This window comes from Eupeodes corollae, chromosome 1, assembly GCF_945859685.1.
Source record: "Eupeodes corollae chromosome 1, idEupCoro1.1, whole genome shotgun sequence".
NCBI classification, from domain to species: Eukaryota; Metazoa; Arthropoda; class Insecta; order Diptera; family Syrphidae; genus Eupeodes; species Eupeodes corollae.
The window spans coordinates 144,107,128-144,121,779 of NC_079147.1; the positions used below are offsets into that span (position 1 = coordinate 144,107,128).

General features: G+C 36.0%; 1 protein-coding gene across 5 annotated transcripts in view; it reads left to right on the forward strand.

The window, feature by feature from the left end:
* Positions 1-14,652, forward strand: part of LOC129946722 (extracellular sulfatase SULF-1 homolog) — a 336,741-nt gene that overhangs the window by 157,629 nt on the left and 164,460 nt on the right. The window lies entirely within an intron of this gene.

Here is a 14,652-nt window from a genome sequence, read left to right on the forward strand (position 1 = left end):
TCTCTGTTCATGATGCTATCAATTTTTACTAAAAGTCCGATAAAGTTCCACGAGAAACAGCCTCAATCCATCAACCAGCTTTTTTCATGTTTCACGATCTTCTAAACTTGATGTTGTTAAAGTCCTTTCCAGGACGTGACCTTATCGGTCAGCTCTAATATTCATTCATATTCTATTGACTTTGTCGCGTCGGTCCGACCAAATGACTTTTCCATTCGTCTATGGTCCATGGTCTGTGATTTTTAGCAATAGCTAACCTGGCCTTAATATTTTTCGCTGAAAGTAGAGGTTTCTTTGGTTATTCTTTAGTGGCTAATCCAATTCTGTTGAGTGCCCGGTGTGCAGTCCATTCACTAACTGACTTCTCTATGTTTTTAGCTGCCTGCTTATTTTTTTGGATCCACAACTTCTCAACCTCTTTTTTATTCATTCGTTTCCGTCCTTTTTTTATTCATTGGGCATTGATATTTTTGCTTTTACTAATGTTAAGCACTGAAATTTCCGAAATTTTCAATACTCTTGATATTTCGAGCGATGATTTACCACTTTTTAGTAAAAAAAAAAATAGGCGAGATAGTTTGTGTATAACTCGTATCTCTTGGCTGGTATTCCTGTAGCTTACTTAAGCCTCTTGGGTTGTATTGAACGTAGAGCATTTAAATTGATTTTTGAAAATCGTAAAAAAGTTTCTTTTCTGCCCCTTTTTTACAGTTATTTTTACCGTTCATGCTCTAAAGAAATAGCCTGTTCTTAGTATTCGCGCTCCTAGGAATTCTTCTCAGTATACTCTCGACCCCAACTTTGGTCGTATTGTCGCGTACTAAGATTCGTTCTTTTGCTGTACTACACGAATGTGAAAATTCTTACCACACTCTGTCTTTTACAGTAATTGCAAAATTCAGAAATTTAAAATCAATGTGCACCGACACCTCGTTTCAAAACTTCTCACCCTTACTTAATGCTCACACTGCGTCTGTATATTAAGGGTAGTAGAGTGTTTGCTTATTATAAAAAAGGTAAAGTAAAAACTCTATAATTGAATGAAATGTTCATTCCAAAAAACGAATAACCCTGTTGAAGCCTTAAGAACCAAACAAAAAAAAAAAACAAAAAAACAAAAAAACAAAAGACTCCAAAGTTAAGAACCATATAAAGTAGAACAAAAATTGTTTGCTGATTTTTTTCACGATCAATTAATTCAAGAGCCTTCCTTCCTTCTTCGTTTCCTCCAGTACACTTATAAAACACATTTTTTTTCTAAACCATGCCCAAAAGCCCATCAAAAATACATATATTAATACCAAAACCAACCAACCTACTTTATATGCCACTAGGTATACCCTCCCTATAAGCCGAAAACAAACAGGAGGAACAGGGACTGGAAATTGAAAAATAAAAACATTTCTCAAGCTAAAAAACAGCCACAGGACATGCACTCAAAAATTAAGTATAATGTTATGTTATGCTATGTATGTATGTCAACAAAGTAAAAAATAAGACCGAATAAATGTTGAAAACTAAAAGACAAACTGCCGTTTATTTTTGACGTGTGAATGTTGGAAGATAGAATTGCAAGTAGCAAGGACGACTTTTGGGTTTGATGATTTTGTGTGGCAAATATCCGTTCCGTATAGTTCTGACTTGTAAACGAATGAGGAGAATGTGTTACTGCATAATAAGTTTTGTTTGGTTTGAAAAGAAAGGAAAAAAGAACAGGATTATCAGGTGCATTTTTCATTCCCTTTTAACGGAACTTATTTATGCGAAACTTGACATAAAAAGATATTTGCTTTAGAATTGTTACGAACTGATGCACATTGGTAAATGTTTATATACATCTTTAGGTAGGCGTATATTTTTTTCTGGAATAGGACGACATCTTGATAAACAGTTTATCCAAGTCCTGAAAGCGTATTCCTACTGCAAAATAAAGAAGACAACTGTGTCGTGCAATCATGTTTCGGGTGTTCCTTTAAGTACTTGATATTTAAAAATGCATTTATATCGATTTTATAAAGCTAAAGAGTTTGTTTGTTTGCTTGAGTGTTTGTTTGCTTGTTTGTTTGTGTGTTTTAACGCTCTTATCTTAGTAACTACTTGTCCGATTTGTAAAATTCTTTCAGTTGTAAATAGGCCGTTTATTTAGGAAGGCTTTAAGCTGTAGAACATAATGCTAGGAATTATACGAGCGGAGCACCAATAAAGAAAAACCCTTTGAAAGCTTCCACTGAGTGCGCAGCGGGAACAGTTAAGGTTTCAATAAAAGAATGCATAACAGAATTGGTCTTCCTACTAATAGAGCACCAACAAAGAATGATTCAAAATCGTGGATTTTATAGCGTTTTTTTGTCATTATATATTAATATTGTTCCGTAAACGTTAGTTTCGAGTCTACTACAACACGAAGGTCAGAAAAACTGAATTTTCTATTCAATCGTGACGAATTCAACTTAAAAGTTATATTTTATTTTATTACATTTGCAGGTAAAACACATTGTGTTACATTTGTTAATATTTAAAATCAAACGATGTTTGTTGCACCATTCCCAAAATTGATTTATTTCTTCTTGTAGCTCCTTACAACCCTTAATGGAGTTGATAATTCGAACATTTCAACATCATCTGCATAGATAAGCGACATAGAATTATTTAAAATAGAAGGTAAATTATTATTAAATAAATAAAACATCAAGGGACCAAGGTGGCTCTCTTGAGGTACACCATACTTTACTTTAAATTGACATGAAGGGTTTAAGATATGACAAAATCCACATGACGAAACGGTTGTTAAGTCCAATTGTATTTAATTTAGTAAGAAGAGATCAATTGTATAAATTAGTTATTGCAGATTATTGTTCATAAGCAGCTTTTTAACGGTCAATCTTGTGTCTCTTCCAACTTGGTTGACTTGTTGCCATAAGCCGATGACTTAACTTTGCGACTGCTGGAAATCCAGCAACACTATTCACGGGATGATTCTTAAGACTTCTTTATTCCTAATTTAAACTTTAGCAAACCATTAATTACCTCCTTTCCCAGGAGAGAGGATTGGCTTACCAACAAACTGGTGTTGGAATTGGTTTCCATTCAGAATCTCTTGGATTAACCATCTCATTCAGACTTTTTCAATCCAGCAGTGTCTTCCAATCCAAGGACCAATATAAAATAGAAGCTTGTGACTATGCTATGGTTTCTTGCTACACAGCACCCTTGAGTAGCTGGTCACAATCTTGATGAACAAGAATAGCTTCAACATTTAACGTAAATCGAACAGAATCAACCGTTCACATCCCACAATGTAATCTTAACAAGCTAGAAATTCTTCCCCTAGATAACAAGAATTTGAACTCACTTGATATCTGTGATACAACTAGAGCACTTTGGTCAAACATGACAAAAAATCCCTCTCCCTTTTTGGGAATGTTATAACAGTGCACAACCGATTACGACAAGAAAAAAATGAAATGCAACTCAGTACTGAACTGACGACTTATGCATATATTATAGTGATGAGGAAGTATTAGAAGACACGACACAGTACCTGTGAAACTGCCCTGCCTTACAAACTTTAAGAAACAGGCTCTTCAAAAAACATTTCTGCAATGGCCAAGCATAAACTTGTTATACTTCGCCAAATCTACAAAATGGTTTAAAAACTTTTAAAAATTATCTATCCAGCCGACCAACAGGCAGAAAATTGTCAAAGAATGGAACTGGACGACATTGATAGTACGGACAAAATAGCGGTGATGACAGTCAAAGGAGTATGGACTCCTAGTTATTACAGCTGCATTTGCCGTCCTGAGTGGTCTACCTCTTGGTGGCCTAAGTATCTAGTGAGTTAACTTCTCCTCACCCAAGTGAATTTTCCGATTAACATCTACAGACAACCTCGGGCTACAGCTCGAAGAAACTACAACCACGCCTTTAGCGGGCTCTGTCATTGACCATTTATCAGAGGTTTTCATGTAGGATATCACAACGGGTCTTCATTGATCTAAGTGACAGTAACAGGAACAACCTTCAGCCTATCAACCTAACCTAACATTGCAGTGCTGCGTAGATTTGGGAAGTTATTGTAATCGGTCCGATTTTTATAGAGATGTCTGTGCGTGCATGTGTACGTACGTTCACAAAGTTTGTTTCGTCGTCCATAACTCAAGAACCGGTAGAGATATCGTCTTCAAAAAATTGTTGTCATACAAAATAGTAATGCAGAAAGATACAGAAAGGATTCTCAAAAAAATTGCTAAAAGTTAGTAAAAATTGATTTTCGACTCAAATATATTTTCAAAATTTAAAAATATTGACTTCAAACTATTTTTATCTCACAGAAAATACTGTTTTCGACATTCAGTACATTTTTTATAAAAATCCAACAGTCAGTTTTTTCACTAAAAACTATTTCATCATTATGCAAAACATTGTTGGTAGTTTTCAACTGACAACTTTTTTAACAACACACGAAACTCTACAAACTTTTAAGCAAGACAATTCGACAGACGTGATGGGAAGTTATCAGTGTGGGGCGCATACCAGCTTCTCTATTTATTGATAAAATGAAACAAATATCGATTGTCCCCATCTATTACTCTATTACTTCATTGAGTCAAAAATGAACTTCTTCGCTGAGCAAGACTTTACAATGAAATTCATCATCTTGACGCATCTACTCCCGAGCCCAATCGCCCAATCCGAGAAGGTAAGTCACTTCAAATGGTCCACATGCTTCATTCCTTGAGTCAGCTTGATCTTAAATAATACCAACACGCCATAATGTGGGCTGAGCGATGTCCAATTCTTGAGAACACCGTTTAATTGAAAGCTTTGGATGGTTTGCTACTGAATTCTGAACGCCAGAGATATTTTTGACACTTCGGCAAACCACGTGTCACGACTCCAAAATTCGGTAGACAATTTGTATAACTTGCTGACCTTGCCCCTTCTTAAAATGTTGTTTTTTCAAATAAATTCCTTGACGTTAGTCAAAAAGACTTAACTCAGAAATTAGTCACACAAACTCAAATGAACTTACGGCGTTAATATCACAACACATTTGAATGTGTTAGTGTTTCTGTTTAAAAATTAAAATAATGCGATATGCAGTAGTTGTCTTCAACTCAAGTTGTTAATATTAAATTTAAGAGACAAAAAAGGCCGTTATACCAAATCAAAAACTTAAAATGCAATTTTTCTGCTTAAAACCTTTTTTTCTCTAACGCCAAAGAATTTCCAATGACAGTTCAATGGTAAATAAAAGGATGTGTTCAGAAATTAAGTTCAAATTGTCAAATCCATATTGGAAAACTCTATAATTACACAACCCACTAGTCCACTAATTCCGTCACTTTACATTTACTTTACTACTCTTAATCTTCTAACGCTACAAGCCTAAAATGTTGCTTCAAGCTTTGTCAAATTTGAAACGTCATACCATATGTCAGCCGTCTCAGAACGGTGTATGTAATGTGGAATGGAATGCGTATAAATGTCATAATAAATTATGATTTTCTCCATTATATCTAATAATACAAATTACATCGCGCAAGTTAAAGGTTATAATGTTCTGTGCATAGCCCTCAGCTATGGTGCATTCCGTGTCAATGAACTAAACTTCGGAAATTTGTCAAGCTCAACAACTTAATTTAACCCAGCTGACAGGCGTTCTGTAGTCCTTTCAAACCTGCCCGCCATCCGCCTCGAAATCACGTAACATACGAGTATACATATATGAACATATGTGCCTTGCCTATCCAGCGGGCAAGTTGTCGCGAAAAGGTCTTACACAAAAAACCGTATATAATGGCATCTGCAACAGAATTCCTGCGTCTGACTGGGCTGGCTGATAATATGCCATTAGCATGCAATTTTAGTGTTGTAACATGTCAACATTTAACATGTTTTTCTGTTTTGTTTTCCACTGTATGTGGGCAGGAAAGTCTCGAGCACCAGAGTTGGATTGTAATTTCTGATTCTGGAGCAGGATTAAAAGAATCAAAATTACACATTCCACATGTCAGGGAGGTGGTGGTCGGCGACCGGCGGCAGCGCGCGGTGGCATGGCGTGCGGTTAAGAAACAAAGTGCAATAACTTTTCGTATTTCGTCCAACTGCGTCACAAAAATTGGTCATAGTATGGAAACATTGTGTTATGACCAATCAAGTGCGGCAGATGCATGAAGCCGGAATGGATATTTTCGTTCTCGAGTGCTTGTGTTTATGTTTTGTGTTGCCATCAGATCCACATCCGTTGTCAAAGAATTCACTTTCCTAAAATTGTATTCCTCTCCTTATGGTCGACGCTCCAACTCGAACTCGAGAAAGGGCTAAAACCTACAAAATAAAAAACTTGTTTAAAGTTAATTCCGAGAAAAACGAATTTTCCTTTCCTAGCAAATATCCCCGGAACGATTGGCGTTTTATTTTCAAATTCGTCCTTCTATGTGCGTTGGTTGGTGGGAAATGGAATTTGTGTAGGACGGTGGAGTAAAGTGTTCTAACTAAACTTAAGAAAGAAAATGAGGGTTGTGCTTTTTCCCAAGAGAGACCTCGGTGTACAAAAAATAGGAAAGTTAAAGCGTGTTCGAATTCAACATTGCATTTATAGTAAATAAATGAAACTAGAGGACTAGGACTCGACTCAGTTTATTTTTATATGCCAAATGCCACCATATCGCCATCACCATCACCATCACATCGCCATTTTGCCATCAGGATTTTATTATGGTGTTCAAAGTGATTTTTGGGTTTTGAAATTGTTGGTTTATCGATTTGTGTTTCGCATGGAGTTATTTCTTTTTGGAGCTGTTGATGAGGAGGAAACAGCACCAAAGCCAGCACCATCAGAATCAGAACCACAGAATATTCTGTGTGGCATGTACAATTGTATAGTGACGCAAGAAAATGTGCAACCAACATTTTTATAGCACGAGTAAAATACGAGTATATGGGAAGTTCAGTTTTTGTGAATCGTGTTTTTGGTTCTTTCAGGAAGAATTTTAAATTCAATTATTGTACATTTTCATGTTCAATTATTATTTCTTTTTTTTTTTGAAAAATTAAATTTGTTTTTCCTTTTTTTTGTTTAATGTAAGTGGTTTGTAGATTAAATAAAAGTCATTACATAATCGGTGGTGCGTCGAGCTTTTGGAAGGAAATGGACATTCTCTAATTTAATTCCTTGTTGTCAAGCAGTTTTAATTATCTGTCGTAATCGTAGATAAGTTCTTTACAAAAATTTGAAAATCTCATTATTCTTCTATTGGGCCTTGGGAGTATTGGAATCAAAGATTTTAAGGTCGGACCTTGAGGCCCATTCGTTTAACAAAACTCAGATTTTGAAATAAAATATTCTCACTTACTAGTCTTTAGTGCCGTTGAATAAAACCAAGTCAAAAAAAGCCGAATTTCAAAAATTGGACTTATTTTACTTTTTTTAAAGTGTAATATACCCAATTTCCAATATCTTATTAAACTTTAACAAAGTGAAATAAAGCCAAATTGGTTTATTGCACTTTCTGCACTTACACTTAACCTCGAACTTATCCCAAGTCCTTTAGTGTGTAGAAGCAGACTAGTTGTTACCTATACCTTGTCGTAAAAAAAAGTTGCTCTTATTTCACAAAATAATTTGGTCTTATTTCATTTTGTTAAAGTGCAACTTGACCAACTGCTGAAAATTGACTTTATTTAACTTTTGAAAAGTGCTATTAGGCGGTTGGTCAAAAAAGGCTCTCGATCCATTAAGGGGTTTTGTCTGAGATATTACTTACTTACTTACGTTGGACTCTAGTCGGCAAGATGAAGACTTCTTTCATTAGGAACCGGCTGGTCTTTGTAGAGGAGGTTCAGTCTTTCTCGTCGTCTTAAACCTGTTGAGCTAGGAATCAGAGATTTCTTTTGGTGGAGAGCTATGTGTTCGAATTCGAAAGAAACTATACAGCATCAATTACCCCTTTTAACTTATCGTTCAGCAGACTGTGGCGTTTTAGAGCAGAATTGGCGAAATTTGAGTTTTGTAGAGGGTTATCTATTTTTCGGTTTCAAAAGTAAACGTAAATAAAACACATACAATCATCGATACTTTCGAAGTAATTTTCTACCACTTTTTGAAATATATTGGGCGGTATCTCAGCCATAACGTGACAAATTTCGGGTTTTAAGTAATCAAGAGCTAGAAGCTATCTTCATAAACACGGTTTTTAGCGTAGCACTGCCAAAAAATTCCAGCGATTTCAAATCGCATGATCTTGGTGGCTATTTGAAGTCGCCACGACGAGAAATTAAGTGACCAGGAAATGTTTCTTTCAATAAAATCATATTCGCTCGAGTGGTGTGGCATGTGGCACCGTCTTGTTGAAACCACATATTCTTCAAATTGTATTCTTAAATAGCAGGCAAAAAGAGTCGGTTATCATATTACTTTATAGCTCCGTATTAAGGGTAACAGTCGTTCCATCGTCGTTTTCGAAGAATTTTGGATTTTAATTCTTTGAAAAGGACACACCTCCGGACCAAAGAGTGACTTTTTGTGGATGTTATCTTTTTTATTAACTTGACGATTCTCAGAACCCCAAATACGACAATTTAGTCTATTACCATGCCCACCGAGTGGGAAATGTGCTTCGTCGCTGAAGAAAATTTTGTCTCGAAAAATCGTCGTCGACTGTCTGTTGTTTAAGCTCCCATTCGACGTATCTACTACGTTATGAATGGTCACCTTGCTCCAGTTGTTGTGTGAGCTAGACTTTATATTAATGTAGGTGTAGTTCCAAATGCAAAATAAGCCATAAAGAGCCGTAAGACAGTCCTTATTCCCGAAAACCACTATTAATCGACACATTCGGGTCTTCAGCAATACTTTCGCTTACAAGGTGTGTTCAAAAAGTTCCCGGAATTTTCAAATTTCGGGTATGCATGCCCCTAAAGTATGATGCAATTTTTAGCTATATTCATTGTTTACTTTGTCTGTGGTAGTCGCTTAGGTTCGACGTGATTTTATGAGCTCGGCGATTTTTGCTTGTTTAAACAATGGAATAATGTACGGTAATGATGTCGAAACCAAAGCACAATCTCCACCTGGAAGCATTGAACGTCACCTAGAGCGAAAAAAGCACGTCAAGTTCGATCAAATGTGAAGGTTTTGCTTACTGTTTTCTTCGATTATAATGGCATAGTGCATCAAGAGTTCTTAACACAAGATCGTACGGTTAATAAGAAGTATAACCTTGAAGTTATGAAACGTTTACGTGAAGCAATCCGAAAAAAAAACGCTCAGATTTATGGAAAAACAATTCCTGGCTTTTGGACCACTATAGCGCACCTGCTGACTCGTCGTTGCTTGTTCGTAATTTTTGGGCCAAAAAAAAAAAACCATAGTCATGCCCCAACCTCCATATTCACAAGATATGGCTCCGCGTGACTTTTTCCTGTTTCCATAGTTTTTCCTCGATTGAAGAAATAAATGCCGAATCGCTGAAAATGCTCAAGGACATATCAAAAAGTGATCATCAAGAGTGCTTCGAAGAATGGAAAAAAACGCTGGCATAAGTGTTTTATATCTGCCCCCCCCCTCACTTTAAAGGGGACAACATTGATGTACACGAATGAATAAATATGCTTTTAGAAAAAAAAAACGAAAATTCCGGGTACTTTTTGAACACAACTCTTACACCATACATATTTTTACTGTAACGAGCGAAACTATGATGCACAAGCCTTACAATATCTGCAACCAATCCAGTCTCTTTTAATTTCTTCACAATTTTGCCAATCGAACGGTAATGTAAACCATAAAGCACGATGTAGTAGGTTTTTGACAATTTGTATGCGTTATGCGATACTTACGCGATTGTAAGATGCTTAAGATTCTTTCCCGACTTTAGAAGTCACGACTTTGACTTCGTCCTCCGGACAGACTTCGTAAAGGCTCTGCCCTAGAGGTGGTTGTAAAACTCCTCTTTTTTAGACTCTTTAGTTTCATCGGCAGGGGCGTGTGTACATATTAAGGTTATGTTTGGAAGGTAGCTTTGATGCGGAGCACTGCCAGAAAATCTTTAATCGGCTTGAAATTTCTCGCATTATTTGACGACAGCTTTAATGATTCTTGATTCTACCCAATGTTTTTTCTGTATCGCTTTAATATCTGCTTTGTATCGCGAGAGGTCGTATTCAAGTTTTTGAATAGCACATAGTCCTTTATAAGTCCAAGAAAAAAGCAATAAGCTTACCGGTTGATATTGTCAAGACCCAGTTCAATAAGATGTCATCAGCGTAAAGAGAGATATGGGAGCATCTATATCATTAAGGATTAAAACAAGTGGCTACCTTGTGGTACACCAGTGTTAGCAAGTAAGGGGTAGAAGAAAGTGCATATAAAGTTAAAGTCAAACAGATAAAAGTCAAGAATAGCAAGATTAAATATTATTAATTTATTAGATAGTTTGTCAAAGGTCAAAATTACAACAACTTCACACAACTTCTACGAGGTTAGTAGTGCTTACATTTCTAAAAGCATGTTACCGAAAGAAATGAATGAAAGAAAGGCAAATGTTTTACGAAAAAAACTAAAAGATTGTTGTAAAGAAGAGAAAAAAATGTTTTCTTGGCTGAGATAGAATTAAATTCGAACCTAGACCTAAATCCATCAACCTTTTTGCCATAAAACAGTACAAAGAAACAAAGAAAATATTTGAATTTATTTAGGAAAGAGATCTCACCTATCATCTGTGCTCAAGGCTCAATTTTGTATTCTTTCATCTTTTCCCGAGATAACTCAATTTATACCTTTATCAAAAAAAAAAACTTTTAAAGCTTTCATCAATTATTCTTTCAAAAATGTTTTGTTGTTTTTTTTATAAAAGAGTATTTAAAACTTCATTATTTGGGTAGAATAAGATTAAGGCAAACATGTTTAAAAGAAACTTGCTTTTCCACCAAGCTATATCAACATATATAGGTACAAATACATGACTTCATACGAGCTATTAAAAAATACTTGGTTTCAGCAAAACAAAAATAAATAGAAAAATACAAGAAATAAAAACTTCCAGCTGCTTGGCGAAAACAAAGAAATCAGATTAACATCCAAGAATTCTTCTTTCCATAGAGAGGTTCATTCTGCTGTTACACCTGCCTGTTAATATGCATTTAATCCAAGATTTTAAGCCTCAAGCATTTTTTTAGCTCACAAAGGCGTGCAAAACAAAAACCAACAACAAAACGAAAAGAATCCGCTGCTGACCCCCTTTAAGATGATAACAAATACTTAAGTTAAAAAAAGAAACTGAGGAACAAAATCAGACAACTTTAGACGTAGAGTAACCTCTTTATTTTTTATTTAATTCCTTTTTTGTTTTTGTCTTAAAAATATTAAAAAATGCACAAGAAGTAAACCAAACTTACCCTCAACTCACCAACGGAATAAAAGCCCAAAAGTTGAATGAAATTTTAATAAATGCAAAAGACCGCATTTATTTAATTTTGTAACCTCTTTTTTTTAAGTAACTACCTAGGTATGATAGCCAATTAATTTTACCCTTCAAAACTGTTAAAGCTTTACATAGAAAATAAAAGAGGTCAACAAATTTTCTTTTTTCAATTTCGTATCGAGATTAAATTTGTATAAAACTACATCGTGTTACTACTTACCTAAGGTGGCGCTATATTCCTGTGTGAACTAGGGCCTCACCCAAGAAACTTCTCCATCTAGCTCGGTCCCTAGCTAGATGTATCCAGTTTCGTGCTCCAAGTTAAGTGAGGTCACTTTCAACGTGTGCCCGCATTGGTTTCCATGCGCTCTATGTGCCCCCGCCATCTTAGTCGTCATTCCATCTTCTCCATGGTCATATGTCCCTGTATATACTTTCATATGCGGCCTTGAAATCGATGAGAAGATGGTGGGTGGTATGATGTTCTGGGGGTTTTTCCATGATCTGCCATAATGTGAATATTTTATACATTGTGGTCTTTCCTGGTCTAAAACAACTGGGCTTTAGACGTTCACATATTATGGCATAGAAGATTTTGTAAGCGGTGCTAGGTAGACTGATGCCTCTATATATGGTGCAGGTAATAGGGTCTCCTTTTTTCAGGATCGGACAAACAATACTGAGGTTCCATTCATCTGGTATTCTTTCTCCATGCTCCTTACCAAATCATCTCCAGCTGCTTTAAAGTTCAGCTTAGATATGGCAATATTTACTTCGTCTAAGTCGGGAGGACGGGATTGTTGGCTTTCGTCGTCTATGTTGAATGGATCATCCTGCCTGACAGCGGAATTCAGTTCTTCGTCGTCGTTATACAGTCTGCAGAAGTGGTCCTTCCATATCCTCAGGATTGACTGTGGTTCCACTATGATGTTTCCACTTTCGGCTTTGAAGCCTTCGGTTCTAGGTTAATGTACTTGTGAATTTCGTTTTACCTGTTTATAAAACTTTCGAACTTCATTCCTGCTTTTAAGCTTCGCATGCTCTCTCTTTTTCATTCTGAGAATTTGGAGTCCTTCTATGCAGCGCCACTTTGCATGCCTATTGTTTGGCTGAATTTGGCCGTCGACATTCCCCATCAAACCAGGGGTTCTTTGTAAATGGTTGCATGAAACCCAGCACGTTAGAGGTTTCTTAAACCGGAGTACGGACATCCATGATGCTGAAAGCGTGGTTAGCTTCGATCGCAATATGGTTAATCCGATTGCGGGTGGATTGATCTGGAGAACTCCAAGTTCCTTTGTGAATGTTGTGGTGTTGAAACCATGACGTTCCTTTATTGCAGTGATGTCTGCTTTTTAGAAGTCTACGTTCTCAGCTAATTCTTCGGCTGCAAGTGGTCTGTTAAGGGGCCTAACATTCTACGTGCATGTCCGAAGTTCATTCCGACGGCACAACTTCAACGACTGGGAGCCGGATAAACCACTCCTTATAGGCCTGGGCTCCGAATATGTCGTAGAAGTCCAATAATGGTTCACTAAGTAGCTCAACCTTACTGGCACTGTAGACGCCATCGTTGATTCCATCTCGGGAATTCCTCTGCTGCCGTCTAAATAAGGAGAGGTGTCTTAATGGAAACACCTTTCCCCCCGGGGAGGTGAGAGTAGGAGTTAATAGACAGAGGTGGGTTTTGAGGAAAACCTGTGGTTGCCGCGCCGTGTTCTTTGGAATGCCCATTTCTACCATTTGAACATCGCTCCTGAGGCGTAGTTCTTGGAAATCTCGAAAATTTGTTTCGAACGTTTAAGACAGGCTCCCTTTCGGTAACCATTTCATTTTCACGGCCATGAGTAGATCGCTATTTATTTAATAGAAAGAAGCATTAATTATTACACGAAGGGCCCCGTTTTAGAATTTCGGGATAGGTTTTGCCACATTTCCAAACGAATTTTAGTTCTTGCCAATTTAAAACAACTTTGTTGTGGAAAGATAGGTCAGAGTTCTTTCCTATTTACCAGTGCAAAGCCAACATGGAACGGCCACATAGCGGCCATTTCGACCGAAATTTGTTTCCAAGTTATCGAAAATTTTATCCAACCGTATCACTCGTGCTCGCGGTGGTCATATAATCAAAATCGAGTTCCACTTTAAGCCGAAAATAAAGATTCTGAAATATAAAATATGAAATGTTTTATTATTAAAAAAGTGGTCAAGTCCGTATTGGGAAACATTTTGAATTGATTTCATTTTTTGGTAGCAGTTGATTTGTATTTTTTTTCTCAAAGGTAGATTTCAATGTTACAATTCGCGAGGTCGTTCAAACCTAAAACTACCCAAAACCGCAACTAAACCCGAAAACAAGCCCCAATTCCAAACATATTTGTTTGAATTGTCAGTCATTTGAAGACCAGGAATCTTCCGTTAGTATTATTCCGGTACCTATTTGTAATTTTGACGTCAAATCCATTAATTTATGTGAAATCAAACAATAAAATGACAAGTTATTTTGACAGCTGAATTTTTGTTTCAATCGGATGTTAAAAATTTGTAAACTATTATCCGAAGAACAAACCACTTCAAATTTATAATCACATTTAACTTTTCTTATTAGTAATTTTTTATTAAATAAAAATCCACTAGCATTTCTTTAATTTTCAGCATTGCTATCAGAAAAATGCATGAGAGGTGTGTTCTAAAATATTTGGATGTTATAAATGAAAAAGTTAAATCCGACTTCCTCAAAGTGAGGTGATTCAACTGGATCAACAATATCTAACAAGCTTTGTCCGAATAATGTGTGCCACGGCAAAATTTTAAAGTGATTCCAATAATATATTTTCCAAAGATATGAGTTTCTTGATAAACCATATTTAAAAAAAAAAAAAACAATCAAGAAAAACGGTTGTATTCTGTATTCTTGTTTCTTCAAAAATGGCATTCACATTCTTGTTTTGACAGCTTTCACTATAGGCACTGATTAAATTAGTAATTTAAAAGTTAGTCCATATTTAAACGAAAACAATTTCGATAAATTAGTACATAACCATTATTATTTATATCCTCTTTTGAAGTTAGTATCATTACATTACTCAAAGTAACTTATATACTGCGCTTTTCTACAGAAAAACAAGAAGAAAACATAGGTTAATATAACGTTAACAAAATTTCAACCCATCCGATTTCGAATAAAATTCAATACATTTTTACTATAAATCAGTTGTTGCCA